The 19120-nt window shown below is 46.2% G+C and overlaps 1 protein-coding gene across 7 annotated transcripts in view; it reads left to right on the plus strand.

Annotated features, from left to right (window-relative positions):
* The window catches only part of LOC119952389 (serine/threonine-protein kinase PAK 3), a 264771-nt gene that overhangs the window by 106317 nt on the left and 139334 nt on the right, over window positions 1–19120 (plus strand). For 5 of the 7 annotated variants that reach the window (XM_038776099.1, XM_038776103.1, XM_038776104.1 and 2 more), the window contains exon 1: window positions 13227–13452. The exons of the other annotated variants lie outside the window; for them this stretch is intronic. The gene's annotated coding sequence lies outside the window, so the exon portion shown is untranslated. Of the gene's footprint in view, window positions 1–13226; window positions 13453–19120 lie in introns of those variants that run through there. 7 annotated transcript variants of the gene reach the window in all.

Below are 19120 nucleotides of genomic sequence, written 5' to 3' on the forward strand. Positions count from 1 at the left end.
GACCCAGAGGTGGCTGTGCAGACTGAGCACAAGTCGGTCCCTTTAAGATACCGTGTATGTGTTTGGCCACACCAAAAAATTTAAAGGGCCTGTGCAGTATGAGTAGGCTATATGTGACCAAAAGTGAGTGCAGAGAACATTGTTTGATTTTGTTTCTTCTGTGGCTGTGCAGTGCCTATATAAAGGGGACACGGTAATAATCTGCACAATATGAAATTAGATCTTGAGAATTTGAATTTGGTTTATTTTTTAAAAATACGCTTACTGCTCATCCCTAAGAGCCCTTGAGAAGGCCGTGGTCACCTTCTAGAACCACTGTGGTCCATATGATGTAGGTACACCCACAGTGCTTTGGTCATGGTTTAACAGAGCTAAGTGGCTTTCTCCTCCCTCCCGTGAGAAGTGGAGCAGCAGCTCCAGTGACCCTGGGTGGCATTCCGGAGAGGGGAAATGGCTACTCACCTCCTCGGTCCCTCTCAGCAGCCATTGCGCCAGGTTCCCATTTTAAAAACGAGTGCTAAATGGTGCCTGCGTGATTTCACGCTGGGGAGCCGGTTAGTTCTCGGGAGGTCATTAGATTGGTCTTCCATCTTGCTAATGAGATAGAGATTGGTCTTAATTGGTGTCAGTTGGTGCCTCGCTGCGTCTGTGCGAGATCTGGAACCCACCAACTGGAGTGGGTCGGTTAGATCGCGAACCAATTCATGCCCGGTGCAGATCCCGATTTTGGTCTCTTCCGCTATTTAGCTGACACGCTCGAACCCGTTAAACCGTGACTTTAGGCTCCTAACTTCTGCGCTCCCCAGAAATGTATTGGCGATGTGCCCCAAAGATGTGCTGGGGAATTCCCTTCGAAACTTCACAGGGAAGGGTTTGCATGGCTATTTCCCACAAGTGCAGACATCTTCTGGGAAATCATCTGAGAATGCGACTTAAATTCCAAGCTCTGGATGTTTCCAACTCGGTTACGTCAAAAGAGAAATTTAGAAGAATTAAAACATCTTCTAACTTCTGAGTAACTATTTCACAGACACCGACCAACGCCCCTGGGAGATTTACTCTACCCGCATGGAACGCCCCCTTAACCTTCCTCTCCCAGGGCAGGCTTGGCCCTAACAGCCCCCCTACTCTCAACTTCATAGCTCCCCCCGCTTCACTAAAATCCTGTCCACTTATCTTAAATACGTACCTTCCTCCTGGCCTGTTAAGGTCCTTTAAATTTCACTCTACAGTTAGTGCTGCATAAAAAAAAGGGGAGTGACCTCCTTCTCTTTGACTCAGCTACACTTCGATACTTGGCCCGGGGACACGTGGCATTGCCCGGATCCCGCCTGGGCAGCACGGTAGCATAGTGGTTACCACAATTGCTTCACAGCTCCAGGGTCCCAGGTTCGATTCCCGGCTTGGGTCATTGTCTGTGCGGAGTCTGCACGTTCTCCCCGTGTCTGTGTGGGTTTCCTCCGGGTGCTCCGGTTTCCTCCCACAGTCCAAAGATGTGAAGGTTAGGTGGATTGGCCATGATATATTGCCCTGGGCAGCACGGTGGCCTAGTGGTTAGCACAACCGCCTCACGGCGCTGAGGTCCCAGGTTCGATCCCGGCTCTGGGTCACTGTCCGTGTGGAGTTTGCACATTCTCCCCGTGTTTGCGTGGGTTTCGCCCCCACAGCCCAAAAATGTGCAGAGTAGGTGGATTTGCCACGCTAAATTGCCCCTTAATTGGAAAAAATAATTGGCTAATCTAAATTTATTTAAAAAAATAAAAAATGATATATTGCCCTTAGTTTCCAAAATTGCCCCGAGTGTTGAGTGGGGTTACTGGGTTATGGGGATAGGGTGGAGGTGTGGGCTTGGGTAGGGTGTTCTTTCCAAGAGCCGATGCAGACATGATGGGCCGAATGGCCTCCTTCTGCACTGTAAATTCGACAAAATCTGAAAGTCTGAGTCGGAAGGTCAGGCGAGATAGGGTTGAAGAAAAATTTGAGGTAAGTAATTGGGCATGGGGTGACAATGTGAGAAAGTTCAGACCCATAAGTTTGTTTCCCGTTTTGTGTCCAGAGGTGCTTTGCTGCAGTATTTCCTTTCTGTTTAGTACAAAGGTTTCACTACAGTTTGAATTTTTCAGAACACTAGAGGATGCAAGAGCAAATTCAACACCGAAGAAAGCTGTAGAGCTTTGGAATTTATAGATGGATAAATTCATCAGCTCAGGGACACAAAGCAGAGGGAGATTGGTGTAAATGGAGTCAATTAGCTGATTGTGGGAGGGGATAAAAGTGGTTCAGTGTTGGATAATTTGGATTCCATGGTGAATGGAGTTTGAAAAGGATGTTGAGATCAACTTTAGAGGTGGCAGAGATATGCAAGGCTAGGTGAACAGTGTTGCAGACGTAAAAGGATGCAATCTTATTGCAGGATAGGATAAGGGGGTTGAAGCTCACCCTTGAGTTGAATAATCTCCAATGTTGCATTCAGACCATTCACCCTGATCAAGCATTCGGGAAGGGAAGGGGATGATGTTGGTGGCAGGGGTTCAGAGGTTTTAGCAAGGGCTGAAAACATTAACTTTGATCCTCTTGAGGAACTTATAACTCATTCAGAACTTAATGCCCGGGGCGGCAGTTTTACAGTATTGGAGGAGTCTCAGAACTGAGAGAGGCAGCAATAGATATGCAGAAATGGGTGTTGCCAGCATAAGGAAGCACGGTCATGACAGAAGAGGAGGGGTCAAGGGTGGATGTTTGAGGTAGGAGCTGAACAAGAAACTATTAATCACATTGGACAGATAGGAAGGGGAAGTGAATGAGGATGAGGTGATCAACAATGTTGATTGCTGCAGAGAGGCCAAACATCACAGTCACAGACAAAGAAGACATCACGGATGACTTTCATCAAGGTGGCCTTATGCTATGGGCCCTTATGCAGGGTCTGAAGGGATTTGAACAGATCCCTAATTGCCCTTTGTCAATCCTGCCCTGAGGCAGGGTGACAGTTTTGAGGGAGAGGGTGAGAACAGATTAAGAAGGAAGATAGATGGGCTGGAATTCTCCGAGCCTCCGCACTGCAATCGGACCTGGACCGGAGAAGTGCCGCCAGTTGCACGCGTGCGGTCAATGTGGCACCAATGGAGGTGCCATTGAAAGAGGCCCCCACGGCGATTCTCCATGGATGACCGGCCGAGTTCCCACCGACGTGGCTCATGTATGGTTCCACCTGGTGGGAGCTTGGAGCCGAGGCTGAGGTGACCGTCCTGGTGGGGGGCGGGAGATCCGTCACCGGTGGGGATGCTTCCATGGCCAGGCCCGTGATCATGGGCTACCGATCGGTGGGCACACACGATCTGGGGGGCCTACTTCTTCGGTGCGGTCCGCTGTGTGTGTCTGCCATGTCTCGCAGGGCCGGAGCCGCAGGCGGCCGCCGCGCACAGGCGCAGACCTGTGGCCGGAGGTGCAGGGCCCCGAATCGTCAGTGGGAGCTGCGAGAACTACTCCGGGGCCCTGCTAGCCCGCTTAAAAACGGAGAATCACTCTGGACTTTCTAGAAAAAAGTCCGGAGTGATTCGTGCCCTTTTTCCCTCGGGCATGGGGACATAGCCCCATTATTGGAGAATCTCGCCCGGTATCTGAACAGAAGGAGACATGTGTTATTTCTTAAACAAGGGCTTTCCCATAGGAAAGATGGCCAGGAAGATGGGAGAGAAGCAGCAAAGTACCGGGAGTCGGATTTGAGATAAGTGAAAGTAGTGGTGGTGGTGGCAGGGGGGTGGGGTGGACAACGTAACTTTATTAACTATTTTGCTGTTACTGAAGGGCTCCAGTTATCTTTACTTAGTGGGGAGAAAAATATAAACAGTCAGTATTCCTTGCATAATTTGCATAATTGACCTCATTTTTGCATCTATATTAACTACAACATATATTTTTAAAAACTACTTCTGTAGGTGAAGTAAGAGATACTATGATACTTTTTAAAGATGTTCATGCACATGGTTTAATAAAGGTACTGTAATTGAACACCAATTAATGAAGGGTATGAACACTGCATCAATTTCCTTCATAGTTTGGGAAGACCAGGTAATGTGAATGTTTACAGCAATGGTAGATAACCTTGGCTAGTGAGTAAGCCGCGTCAGTGGCCCTCCTTCATCTCAATGGGCCATAGGTTAGAAATCAGGCTTGTTCATTAAGTATGACCCTTGAATAAGATGGAATACATTTAATAAAAGCCAAATATTTCACAACGAACTGTAGAAAATGCTCAATCATTTCTATATTAACAGAACTATCAACAACAATCTATCCCTTTAATGCCAGCAAAACTAAAGAGCTGGTCTTTGACTTCAGGAAGCAAAGTACTGTACACACCCCTGTCTGCCGAGGTGGAGATGGTTAGCAGCTTCAAATTCCTCCGGGTATACATCTCCAAAAATATGCCCTGGCCCACCCACGTCGAGGCTACCACCGAGAAAGTACAACAGTGCCTATACTTCCTCAGGAAACTAAGGAAATTTGGCATGTCCACATTAACCCTTACCAACTTTCACAGGTGCACCATAGAAAGCATCCTATCTCTGCATCACAGCCTATGGCAATTGCTCAGCCCAAGACCGCAAAAAACTTTGTGAACACAGCCCAGTCCATCACATAAACCTGCCTCCCATCCATTGACTCCGTCTACACATCCCGCTGCCTGGGGAAAACAGCCAGCATACTCAAAGACCCCTCCCACTCAGCTTACTCACTCTTCCAACTTCTGCCATCGGGCAGGAGATATGAAAGTCTGAGAACACGCACGAACAGACTCAAAAACAGTTTCTTCCCCACTATTACCAGACTCTTAAACAGCCCTCTTATGGACTGACCTGATTAACACTACACCCCTGTATGTTTCACCCGATGCCGGTGTTATGAAGTTACATTGTGTGCCGTGTGTTGCCCTATTATGTATTTTCTTTTAATTTATTTTCATGTACTTTATGATCTGTTGAGCTGCTCACAGAAAAATACTTTTCACTGTACCTCGGTTGACGTGACAATAAACAAATCTAATCCAGTCCAATCTAACTTCAAGTGTAAATATTTACTCTTTGGACGCCGAGGGAGCGCACGGCTCTCACAGTTAATGTAGTGAGCAATCAGCATGCACCTCACTTCACTTGCCTTTGCTTTACGTGCAAATCACTTCAGTCATACCGGCAGGAGAAAAACCAACAAGACAGCAATCAGCGGAATGTGGGGACCCTTCACGTGAGCAACAGTCAACAAAGTGTCCCACGGGCCACACTCAGAACCCTGATGAGCCTCAAGTGACCCCAAGCTGTAGGTTGCCCACCACTGGTTTATAGGATAATGGGTGTTTCTTGTGTGAAAGGACACCCTGTTATCCGGCTTAATTAGTTTGCCTCAATCGATTCAGCATTTTGTTACCAATGCACGATCGGGGGTAAACATTTTCTTAACCTGTGTGCATGGCAAAGTAGAATGTTTTTCCACTTTGTGTGTGAATGCCACAAAGGTTCCTTTAAAGCGACTGATGGGTCAGGTATATGTGCTGGTTAGTGGATTGTCCCCACAGATTATCACTGAGTGCAACATCTAGTTTGAACCCTGACGCTCTGTCTGTGATTCCTCTTCACCGATGCCCAAACCAGCTGAGGTCCTGCTGTTGGTTGGCCAGCAGGAAATAGGGAAAGGAGCAAGACTTTGTGCGAACTAGCCTGAGACTGGTGGATACCCGTAATCGTCCTCTGTTTGTTCAGTTGAAGTATGCAGCCAAGGTGTGAACGCATTGAAATTAAATCTTTAACAAAAAAAGACATGATGGCAGCAATCTCTGCTATTGCTGGGGTAGTTATTCTGATCGACCCTCTCCAAAATGGATGCAGTACTGATTAGTTTCATGAAGGAGAAGATGCCAATAAGATCTTCAGTGCAGTGTGATTTGAAAGTTTCCCATTATCCAACCCATCTTGACATGAAACTGCTGAGCACAAGGGTATTAAATATTCAAGAGCAAGCATACCACTGGCTGTCAGGAATATTCAACTGTAGTCGTTGAGCTAAATAAAAATGTAATATTAATGGGATGTTTTGTCATTGTATTGTTCATATGGATCACTCACTGACTGAGCTGGAGGAGCATTGGCTTCTCTGACACACTTGCAGCTTCACAGAATCTTTCCTGTGCCAAAGGAAGCCATTCAGCCCATTGGATCTGTCCTGACTTTGCGAAAGAGTATTCCACCTAGTCCCACTCCCCTGCCTTATCACCGTAACCTTGCACATTTACATTTTCCGACAGCAATCGATTTCCCTTTTGAATAACTTGATCAAATCTGCCTCCATCTCCCTCTCGGGAAGTGTGTTCCAGACATCAACTTTCTGGATGAACAAAATTGTCCTCATATCCTTCTACTCCTTTTGACAATGTACCCTCTAGTTCTTGTTGTTGTCTTGAGTGGCAGCAGTTTCTCTCTATTTACCCATCCATACCTCTCAGCATCTTGAACATCTCTATCAAGTCTCTTGTCAGCCTTCATTTCTTGAAGGATAACAGCGCCAACTTCTCCAATCTATCCTCATAGTTACAGTTCTTCATCCCTGGAATAATTCTTGTGAATCTCCTCTGTACTGTCTCCCATGCCTTCACATCCTTCCTCAAATATGGCAACCAGGCCTAGATGCAGTACTCTGGATGAGGCCTAACATCTAGAGTCTTGTACAAGTTCAACATGACCTCTTTACTCTTGTACTCAATGCCCGTATTAATAAAGCCTAACATACTATACGCTCGATACTAAAATACTATATACTATAGTGATACTGTTCTCTCAACCTCAACTGCTTCACCGGTGTGTAGACTGTAGAGCAGTGATGGGCAACCTAGTCTAGTGAGTTGGTCGCATGAGTGGCCCTCCTTCATCTCAGTGGGCCGCAAGATTGAAATCAGGCCTGTTCACTAACCGTGACCCCATGAATAAGATTGAATACATTTAGTACACAACAAATATTTCACAAGTTATAGAACATTCTTTATCATTTATATATTAATAGAACTGTCCTCAACTTCAAATGGTAAAAACAAAATTATTATTTACACTTTGGATGTAAAAGGAGCACATGGCTCACACAATCAATGTTGTGAGCAATCAGCACGCAACTCACTTCACCTGGCTTTACGTGCGAATCCCTTCAGTCAGACCGGCAAGAAAAAAAATCTACATGGACAGTAATCAGAATGTGGCAATGCGGTGTGAGGGCAATGGTCAACAAAATGTCTCGTGGGGCACACTCAGAACCCAGATGGGCAGGGTGTAGACTCCGGCAGCAGGTTGCCCACCTCTGCTGGGCAGCACAGACAGTAGGACTTTGCAGATATTGAAGAATTTGATAACTAGAGTACATTGAATTTGGAAAATACATCCAATGCAAATAGACATTGGGAGCACTCTATCTCACCTTGGTGTTTGATCCAACTCATCTCGTAAGCAGAATGTAGTTTAATGTAAAACGGCCTGCAGATAACAAAAATAAAACTGAATGAAAATTGTTACTACTTCTGTTACTATTTCTTCATATTACCTTTTGCAGATATTTGAAGATTTGTTTCCTGCAGTTAGCTACTTGGAAAGATTTCTGCAATTTATTTTTTGGAGTTGTAATTCACTTGGGTTGGGCAAACTGGGCAATTGCTGATATTTTCAGTGTATATTTCTTCACTGAGTTCACCAAGATGATGTAGTAGCCATTTTATTTTGCTGTATTGGATTGGATTGGATTTGTTTATTGTCACGTGTACCGAGGTACAGTGAAAAGTATTTTACTGCAAGCAGCTCAACAGATCATTCAGTACATGGGAGGAAAAGGGAATTAACCAAAATTCAAGAAAATACAAGATATACAATGTAACTACATAAGCATTGGCATCGGATGAAGCATACAGGGTGTAGTGTTAATGAGGTCAGTCAATAAGAGGGTCATTTAGGAGTCTGGTGACAGTGGGGAAGAAGCTGTTTTTGAGTCTGTTCTTGCGTGTTCTCAGACTTCTGTATCTCCTGCCCGATTGAAGAAGTTGGAAAAGTGAGTAAGCCGGGTGGGAGGGATCCTTGATTATGCTGCCCGCTTTCCCCAGGCAGCGGGAGGTGTAGATGGAGTCCATGGGTGGGAGGCAGGTTCGTGTGATGGACTGGGCGGTATTCACGACTACCTGAAGTTCCTTGCGGTCCTGCGCCGAGCAGTTGCCATACCAGGCTGTGATGCAGCCCAATAGGATGCTTTCTATGGTGCATCTGTAAAAGTTGGTAAGGGTTAATGTGGACATACCGAATTTCCTTAGTTTCCTGAGGAAGTATAGGCGCTGTTGTGCTTTCTTGGTGATAGTGTCAATGTGAGTGGACCAGGACAGATTTTTGGTGATGTGCACCTCTAGGAATTTGAAACTGCTAACCATCTCCACCTCGGCCCCGTTGATGCTGACAGGGGTGTGTACAGTACTTTGCTTCCTGAAGTCAATGACCAGCTCTTTAGTTTTGCTGGCATTGAGGGAGAGATTGTTGTCGTTACACCACTCCACTTGGTTCTCTATCTCCCTCCTGTATGTAGGAAAATAATTGAATTAATAAATAAATATGCATCTCTTTCATATTGCAATGCAAATCAAAAGTTAATGATTGCAAAATGTGGATGATCAGCAGCCATAGTTTTGGCACAAAAAATGCTTTAATGTGTCCAAAATGCCACGTGTGCCATGCAGATCCATTTCTAGTGCAGGCCATGCCCAGGCTCCATTTCGGGTCAGTTGGTAGAGCTGGATATAGGATCATTCAGATGTATGCAGAAAAACCTATAGCTTCCAAGCTAGCTACAGGATGGCAATGCAAGTGGCAGTGAAGGCGACAGTGGCGATGAACAACTTTGCATTGGGCTCCATCTAGGCTGGAACATGGGACGACATCATCTTGTAGTCTGCTGTCCAACTTTGTATGGGGGTGGGGTGGGGTGGTGACTGATGCCTTGTGTAAAGGAGTGCATTGCCTTCTCTCTTTCCAGACAGAAGCAGGCAGAGGTTTGCCAGGATACTGGGCATCCTCATGGATCGTGACATTGACTACGCGCACATACTTCTTTGCCAGCGCTGAATGTAAATTCAGAGATGTGCTGCAACCACACAGGGTTCCACTTCCTGAATGTTTGCGACCATGTTTCATTCAATTCTGTGCCCGTTATGACTTCATTCTGCAGCTGTCCACTGCGACATCAGCATCTGAGATATCGTTGCTAAGTCTGGAGCGTGGCTCCTGTGTGACCCCGTTCACTGACCACATGGTTTATGACTTTGCTGTACAATCTATGCACAAATGGTCAGTGTTCATATAATAGGTGCCATGCTGCAACATGAAACATCATTCGACAGACCATTGCTTAAGCAATATTTTCACTGCCTGGCTGAGGAGGCAGGGTGGAGGGAACAAAAGTACCCCCTTTCTGGGGAGCTGTTATCTGATTATTGTATTGGCGAAGGAATTGCCTATTAAACAGCAGTTCCACCCTTTACCGAGACTCTGTTACTGACCATTATACAGCACTCTTGGCCACAATGCTGAAATAAAGCATATTGGTTAGCACTGTTGCTTCGCAACGCCAGGGTCCCAGGTTCGATTCCTGCTTGGGTCACTGTCTGTGCGGTGTCTCCACGTTCACCCAGTGTCTGCGTGGGTTTCCTCTGGGTGCTGTGGTTTCCTCCCACAAGTCCCGAAAGATGTGTCTGTCAGGTGAATTGGACATTCTAAATTCTCCCTCTGCGTACCCGAACAGGCTCCGGAGTGCGGCAATTAGGGGATTTTCACGGTAACTTCATTGCAGTGTTAATGTAAGCGTACTTGTGAAAATAATAAAGATTATTATTAAAAGCCATCACAAGAGAAACATTCTGAAGCAATATTTTCAAACAAACCATCCAATATTCCATTCCAAAGTCCACTAATCAGCCTTGTACATTCCCTTAGTGCCTGTTTTTCACAGTGCTTTGTCTTCAGCCACCAGAAGCTGCATCATGGTTGGATCAACCACCGTGGTAATAGAGTTGGCCACTGTGTCAGTATTGGATTAGATGGGCTGCAAGCTCTGCACAAAGCCCTGGCTGTGCAAATTGGTGCAGGAGACCTCCATGCTCCTTGGCAATGGCCACAGGCTTCAGGCTGGCCTGCTAATCCACTGAGCACTTCTGAGTGCTAACCCGTCAGCTCTCTCATGTAGGTTACCCCCATCAAATTCCTCACCTGCGTCCGCTGTAGCAGAATCCAAATGTTAACTTTGCCCTCCATTAAGCTGACATCTGCTCTACCCTTTCCCTCTGCCCTGACTGCAGGTCACTTATGCCCAACGCCTCGTCACGTACAGATCGATCCCATCTCTACGTTACTGTCAATGTCAGGGTCTTAACTGGTGGCTGCGAGTGTGAGATCGAGGACAGTGTTCCATCACCATCAATCTCTGGTTGTTCTTTAAACTTTTTTTTTCCTTCTGCGGCTCTGCCTGGCAAGGTTACAGTTGTTGGGTATCTAAAAGGGGAAAGGCACAAGGCTGGGTTGCAGTGAGGAGAGCAGGGGGGCAGCAGGAGTTAAATACTTACATCATTGCAGCTTGTGAATCAGAAGGGATTGTGTGATGAGGGGAATGGTGTGATGTGCGAAGGAGGTGGATTTTGTAGCAGTCTGCAACCATCTTGGATCCCTTCAACTCTGCCTCAGTCGTGGTCACTGTAACGATGGCAAGCACTATCTCCTCCATTGGGGTGAGGAAATGCAGCCATGCCTGCCCCACACCAATTGCCTTCAGCTGGCGCCACTTTTTCCTGCAAGGGAAAGGGAAGTGTGTCATTCAGTGCGCTGCAATCTGTCTGGCTGATGTGCCTGTTGTGGTTTAATAGCTAGCAGCGTGTGCCAGTTGTGAAATGTGAGCATGAAGCTTGCAGCCGTTGTAACTCGGTGACATGAGGCTGCGAATATTAGGTATCAGGCCTGATTGATAGAGGTATAGGTAGGTGAGTGAAGGAGAGGTGGTATATTAAGCAAGGTGTACAAGACTGGTGATGCAGTTGGGAGAATGTAGCATTTGACAACACATTCACTGGCCTTGACTACTTGTGTGAAGTCACTGAGCTCCTTTCAGCATTATATCCAGTCCTCAGGGTTACACTGCTGCCACTTACTGTGACTGCTATCAGGTCTCACTGAGCCTCAGTTTGTCTGGAGGACATCCTGGTTCCTTGCGGATAGGGGGAATCTCTCCTATTGACCTCCTGCACTAAGATCTCCAGTGCTACATTGGAGAAACCTGGTCCCTTGTTGTGCCAATCCATTGTCTGACCCAGCTCAAACTGACTTCTAGAATGACATCCAACACCTGCACCAGTTAAAATGATCCCTACAACTTAAAGAGGTGCAGGTGGCAGACAAGCTCCTCAGACGCAGCCACACAACGGTGTGCTTAGTGTTAGCTGCAACCTGCAATCATACAAATGAGCCAGGCAGTACAATGTATGTTACCTTAATTGGAAGTGATGGGCGTGGGTTAATTGTGCATCGCTATTCTGTATTCGGGCCTGAGGGAATTATTATCCCCAGATGCCAGATTACTTGATCTCAATTGAAGTGATGGCCAGTGAATGGCCGATAATCTTGGTACCCAAGACCACAGAGGAGAACAACCAGCCAAAGTTCTCACTCCTATCCACGGACCTCCTCGTGGGTAATGCGAATGAGTGGACAATGGCTCAGACTTGACTGTGCTGTCTGCAGATTAATATTTTGTAAATATTCACTACCTAGACTCAGAGATTAATCATTTCCATTTCAGCAAATTACTGGATTCCCAACAGCACCCTTCATCTGCCAATAGCTTCCGTTGTGTACAGATCGGCTCTCGTGCGAGACTATGGCCGGGATTCTCCTTTAGCCGACGCTGAAATCGGGAAAGGCGATGGGGCAGAGAATCGGTTCCGACGCAAAAGTCGCGTAGGCATTTATATGACGCCAAATCGCAGTGTTCCAGCAGCTCGATAGTGGCGTCAATGCGTTCCGGAACACTGGCTTACAGTAAACACCGTTTGCATCTCATTAGCGGGCCCAACCCGGTACTCTCCAGGGTCTCCACAATGCCCACCTCCGATGGGCCGAGTTCCCGACGGCGCAGTTCACTTGTGCTTTTAAAAATCAGGAAACGGGTGTGGCAGCTGCTGAGGGAGAGAGAGGGGGTACAGAAAGAGTCCAACATCACCACGGTGTACTGACAGTTGTGCTGCTGGCCGGGGGGCTTCAGGGAGGGGGGGGGGGTGTAGCGGGTGGTGGCCAGGGGGTAGGCTGTGGGGTTAGGGTGCTTGGGCACGGAACACCATTGCTGCAGCCGGCAAAGCAGCCATGCAGCTGCACTCACTGCTAACAGCCCACTTTGAACTTAGGGCCAAGGGTTGTATAGGGGTCCCCCCAGGGCATCCCCCCAGGGGGCTCTCTGGCCCCAGCCGACCCATCAGCTGTATGGGCGAGCTCCAGCACAACCAGTGTCATTTTGTTGGCTGGGATAAGTGTGTGTGTGGGGAGTGCAATGTGTATGTACGGCTGCAGCTTGTCAGAGTATCAATCACGGACCCGTCAAATCCCGCACCGTTTTTTATTGGAATCGATTGTGTTCCACGCAGCACCGGTACTAGCCCCTTAATAGTCGGGGAATCGGTCCAGATGTGGCGCCAGTTTTTCTGTCGTGAAAGTCCACGAATTCTGCGTTGGCGTCAACACATAGAAACGGAGAATCCCGCCCCATATATCTCGCGTTCTGAGGTATGCAATCTCTTTTCTGCTGTGCTCTCCACGATGAAGACATGAGGAAGTTCCACTGCTATTACATATTCTCGATATGCCACTCCTTTGCTGTGGTGCACTATCTTGTTTCCTAGTTATTCACCGTATCTTAATCATTTTCCATGTTTTAGATCATGGCCTCCTGCAAATCTGGCTGTAAAATGCTTGGTTAAGGAGGAAAGGCAGTCGCGAGGTTTCCACAGCAACCAGCAATGATTCAGAACCGCACTGAGAGCTTTATACCTCAGGCAAGCAACTGTCCTTCAGCTCAAAGCAGCTGCTCGGTCGGTTAGCCAATCACAGGGGGCACAGAGAAGGATGACATCACCGTGAAATTAACGCCAATGACAGTATCTGATTTGGGCTCAGCCAATCATTTGGGATCAATAAATGACAACGTTGCCCAGCTCCGATCAGGCAGCAGTGGAGTACTGAGGATTTCTCTCACACAAGACTTGAGGCCAGAAGCTGGTGCGAGAGGAAAATGTAAAGAAAGCAGCTGGATGAGCTGAGGTCTGTTCTCAGGGCAAAAAAAAACTTGTTATGCAGTGGAGGTGGAAAAGATTTAAAATGGCAAGAATGGCATGCCCCCCATTTACAGGTAATACTTAACAGCGTGTGTGTGGATTTGTGGGGCTTCAATTTGATCCCACTTGGCATGGATTTTTATGAAAGCGTATATGCAGAGGCCAGTGTTTGCCAGGCCGTCTGCCCATCCCCAAACAGCATTAATAATGAGAATGACATGTAGAAAAACTAGTTTTCTTTTTGCATTTGGCTCTTGGGTGCAGTCAGTTGGGTGTTTTTCATTTACTCTCTCTCCTCCCCAGTCAAATCTGCAAGCGAGTTTGCTTCCCATTATGACTACAGATATAAGCTTTTAAAAATTCATGCTCTTGAAATCCTGCACCCACCCCACCACAGACACCGTGCTTTCTACCTGCTCACCAGGGGCTTATTGTGTTGGGTGTGTTCATGATATAAATGTGCTAGCATTTATGCAGTGGTTATCACAGTGTGTCTTCTGACAGTGTAACGATTGAATGGGCGACAGCATTAATGTAATTACTCATAAATGTTTTCTTCTTTTTCCTTCCGATTTAAGCTTTTGTCATTGCAGCATGCTGCACATTCACCCTGTTTAACTATTTGAATACCTTTCCGTGTCTGAGTGATTCTTTTCTCTCTCTCTCTCTTTCTCTCTCTCCACCATGCCTCTCTCCCACCCTCATTAACCAGTTCCCATGTTAATAATAATCCTGTTGTGCCAGTTATGTGCAGAGAAAAAGCAAATAGTCGCATTTTGACTCGCAGTAAGAGAATGATTGAATGGTGTGTTAGTTCTTTTTCGCGAGAGCTCGCCATCTGCAAGGGAACACATGAGCTGGATATCAAGTTGTGAGTCCAGATGGAACTGTGCATTTGTACAGTGTATTGTCGAATATTGAAGGTGTGAGGGAATTCTCCCTGCCACCCCCACACCCCCCACCCAGAAAATAAAAACCTTCCTGTTATTATTGAGAATAAAAGTAACAACAAGAAGCAGTTAGCAATGGGATAATACAAGCCATACCTTGATTTTGTTGTAGAATAACTCCCAGCTGAAGCACAAATAATAAAACGCTGATAGCGAAAAGCAAGATTCAGTCAAATCAGTACAGAAACTGAAGTGAGTGGGAAGGAAAGAGTTCATCAAGAAACACTCTCAATTTTAAAACAAAATCATATCCTGAGGCAACTTCAGTGCAAGCACAAAAACCCACAAACATTAAATAAATATAGGATTCCTTCTGAGAGCAAGTACAGAAATATTTTGACTAGCACAGTGAATGTAGAGTTGAGAACAGAATTAAAACTTAATTAAAAGAGGCTGTGCAGAACCAGAAATATTGTATCAAAAGAAAGATAAATGTAAAAAACTGTAGTCATGCCAACTCCTCGTTCCTACAGTATAAAATGCAACCAGTTAAATGGCAGAACAAATGTCGCCTTTTTTTTTACTGAGGGTGCCCCTTATATTTTATCAATTCAAATTTTCCTTTAATCCTGACGGTGTTCCTCAGTCTGGAGTATGGCCTCATGGGTGGTGGCGTCATGTCTGATATCCTGGCCAGGAGCCATCTTTCAAATTGCGAGTCAAGCAAATGTGTGCATGCGAGAGAGAAAGAGAGAAGGAGAGATGGTGTGTGGGGGAGAATGGGGTTACACCACAGGCCATTTGTTTTGTGTTACTGTACAGCCTTATTTTTGCATGGCACTCCCCAGCAGGAGTCACTAAAGACGAGCGGATTTTCCTTTTCCAACTCTTCATTTCCAATGCCCGGGAATGGAGGTGTTGAGGACAGTTGAAATGCACTCATGGTAACCAGGGTCAGTCTGGAGTCTTCTGCCTCTGTAAGAATGCGTTCGAACTTGACTCTGCAGTTTGCAACTGAGCCATTAAACCATGAGAGGAGCTCCACCTTTTCTTTTGAGTTAATTTTCCTTCCTAATCCCCCTCTCTTTTTCTTAGTATTCCCATTCAGTCACAAAGGTCTTCCAAAGGAAGGGAAAGAGCAATCTGATGTTTCTGATCCACTGCCAGTTCAAATGACAACTTTTCCTCCATCACTTCACCCCTGTTGCTGTCTCCTTTGATGTGACAGCTCACTGAAATATATAAAATTCTGGATAGATGCTGAGAGGCTACTTCCCCTGGCTGAAAATTCTAGAACCAGGGAACAGTCTTGGGGTATCGGGGTGGCAATTAGGACTAAGATGAGGAGACATTTCTTTACTCAGATAATTGTGAGTCATTCGAATTCTTTGCACCAGAAGCTGTGGAGATTCAGTCACTAAGTGACAACATCCAAGTCAGATTGATTGATAGAATTTTTGGAAACTAGGGGTACTGAGGGAGGGATATGAAGATATAGCAGGAAAGTGGAGGTGAGGAAGATCAGTCATGATCTTGTTGCTTGGCAGAATGCGGCAACTCCTATGGATGTTTCCCTATGTTGAACATTCCCGAACAAGATAAGGGGTGGAAGATTTAAAATGTAAATGAGGAGAAATTACTTCACTGAAAAGATTGTGGATCTGTGGAATTCTCTACCCTAGAGTACGGTGGACACCGGAACACCAAAATATTTAAGAAGGAGATAGGTATGTTTTTAATTAGTAGCGGGATGAAGGGTTATGGGGAGCAGGCAGGAAGGTGGAGATGAGGCTAGGATGAGATCAACCATGATTGTACTGAAGACGGAGCAGGCTCGAGAGGCCGAATTGCCTAAACCTACCCCTAGTTCGTTTGTTCCTGCTGCTCTTTCGCACACCTTTACCTGATGTTTGAGGGGCCCTCCAAAGGGAGGGAAGAGTTTGCGCTCAACAATCACTTTGCATTGACTGTGAATGGTAGAAGAAACTTGAGTTTCAGGAAAGGGTTGAGGCTTTAATCTTCTGTTCAGGACCTTAACCATTTTAGAATCTCCACTGAAATGCAGGAAAGGAAAAAAGAAACTTTGATATTTTACATGACGTAGAAGTACTTAAATGTCCCATGTGAATAAAAGCAAAGATGAGCTTAAACTGTGACTGTTAATAGCTGGCGTGGGACATATTACAAAGCAAATATTGAAAAATTAAAAATGATGTTGGAGCTGGTCAGAATCTCCATTTTGGGAGCCAGAAATTTATGTTTGAATCTGCATATACAGAAGGAAAATCATATATTTCAGGCTAAGTTGCTGCAGGTTAGTTATTTACCTAGCAGGACAAGGAAGCATCTGTGTTTCATTTTGAATCAGGGGAAGAACTGCTAAAGGCTGGAATTTGGCTCGGGACATGGGATTGGAGAGGTGGGTTTGTTTAGAACAGGGGTGGGCAAAATTTTCCGTGCAAGGGCCACATTCAGAAATTCACAATTCACAAAGGGCCGCATAGTATATTAAGTAAAATAATTACTTCACCCGGTTATGATTCTGGGCGCCTCATATAGAACATTGAACAGTACAGCACAGAACAGGCCCTTCGGCCCTCGACGTTGTGCCGAGCAATAATCACCCTACTCAAGTCAACGTATCCACCCTATACCAGTAAGTAACCCAACAGCCCCCCCCCATTAACCTTAAAAAAAATTAAAAAAAAAAAAAAATTGGGCCGCAGAAATACCTTTGGCGGGCCGCATGCGGCCCACAGGCCGTAGTTTGCCCACCCCTGGTTTAGAACCTTGCCCCCAACGGAAGCTGACAAAGCTTCCCATTTTGGTGGAGCGAGGGTTTATTAATCAGTCAGGATTTGGGAGTGGCACCCAATTTGTGGAGGAGGAACACCACCAATCAGGGGCCTAACCCTGCAGTCGTTGCTGTGTCTGCCATCTGTGCGTGTTTTGTTTGAAATGAAAGTATTTGAGTCTTCAAATACCTGAAGTAGGTTTGAGAAATGTTGTTAAAATATCATCGCTGTGGAGTAAATTTTCTTCAAATCTTTCACTTTTCCCTTGCGATTAAACTTTATACCCATTCCCCCCACCTTCATGCTTGCTAACTCTGTTCCTGACAGCCCCCAACGGCTGTCCAGCTCCGTGAAAATTTCCATGCCTCATCATCACATAAACATGTCCAATTGACAATGCAGGAAACTTCAGTTGCCTGCCCTCACCAATATCAACATTGACTGGGAATATGGGCAGGATATTGGCCTTTTTACTTTTTGTCGGTCATGTCAGTTCCAACTAGATCTAAGCAATGGAAATCTGGCTCTAAATATCTGTTTGGCAGGTGTGATTGTTCTACATTAACAGTGACTTGAATTTTGGTTCTGAACATGCACTTTTGGTTCGCATAGTTGGAATACTCTTCATTAAATTTTATCAAATCTTCTTATCAGTTAGTGAATGGTTCCTCCTGTAAAATAGAAAGTTGGCATACGGCACTCCAATTGGCTCCGAACAACCAAAGCTATACCCCTCGCACTGGCCGGGTTTTAAGTTTTGTGGTGTTGCTCAAATGTGACTGGAATTATATTGGGCGCGATCTACCTGAATGGGGTAGATCGCGCAAGATTAGCCGGGTGTTTAGCGGCACTCAGAGCACCGTGAAACACCCCGCTATCTAACGGCCACCTGGGTAGATTGGGGGCCTCAGTGGGGAACTCCCCGACGAGGGCGCACTTAGCCCCTTTTCTGCACTGAGGTGCTCCACTCGCCAGAACTCCTCAGTGTAGCGAGAGATTTTTAAATGGCATCCCGATCTAGCGAGTCCTCTAATGTGACCCCTGAATCTACCCCCCAAACCCCAACTCACTATAAGGGTTCCCCGGGCCCCCTCTGCACCCCCCACACCAGCACAGGGCACATTCTGGCCCAATCAGCGCCGTGCAGAAATGCCATCTTGGCACCTTGACAGTGCCCCTGCCGGTTGGCAGTGCAGCCTGGGCAGCTTGGCAGTGCCAACCTGACAATCATGTGGCACTGCCAGGGTACCAGGATGACAGTGTCAAGAACAGCCCTCGTAGCGCCAGCATTGCCAGAGTAGTACCCTACCCAGAGGACATGCACCCGGGTGCCTCCAATCTGCTGGGTGACCCTAACGAGTGCCATTCTGTCTGGTCCCCGTTTGTGGAAACCAGCACTGAACTGCGCTTGACCGAGATCTCCAAGGTGAGGGATTCACATCGTAACATCTCGCGAGATTGCGTTAGATCTCGCAGGGCATGGCGAGCCGGTTAGATCTCGGAAATGGGATCTCCCGGCAAGTACTGGTCGCATTGTGCTGTGCCGCGTTTTGGGCTCAACATGACTGGTAGATCCCGCCCATATCATTTTTCATACTGTGAAACTCGCCCATTTGCACCTAGTTTCACTATGAAGTGTTCATTATTGGTTACTGTTGGATGGAAAATTGGCCTTTGAATGCATAAAAATCGGGAACTAAAAGTCTAATGATGACGATGAAACCATTGTCTATTGTCGTAAAAACCCATCTGGTTCACTAATGTCCTTTAGGGTAGGAAATATGCCGTCCTCACCTGGTCCAGCCAACATGTGACTCTAGACCCACATCAATGTGGTTGACTCTTAAATGGCCATCAAGAAAAATTAGGGATGGGTAATAAATGCTGGCTAAGCCAATGACACCCACATCCCATGACAGAATTTAAAAAAAATAATGCTTGGCCTCACTCCCTTAAGCAGCCCTGGACAGTGACTTTTGGGTTAATTGTAGAATCATAGAATTTACAGTGCAGAAGGAGGCTATTTGGCGCATCGAGTCTACACCGGCCCGAGGAAA

Source organism: Scyliorhinus canicula, chromosome 17, assembly GCF_902713615.1.
Source record: "Scyliorhinus canicula chromosome 17, sScyCan1.1, whole genome shotgun sequence".
Classification (NCBI taxonomy): domain Eukaryota; kingdom Metazoa; phylum Chordata; class Chondrichthyes; order Carcharhiniformes; family Scyliorhinidae; genus Scyliorhinus; species Scyliorhinus canicula.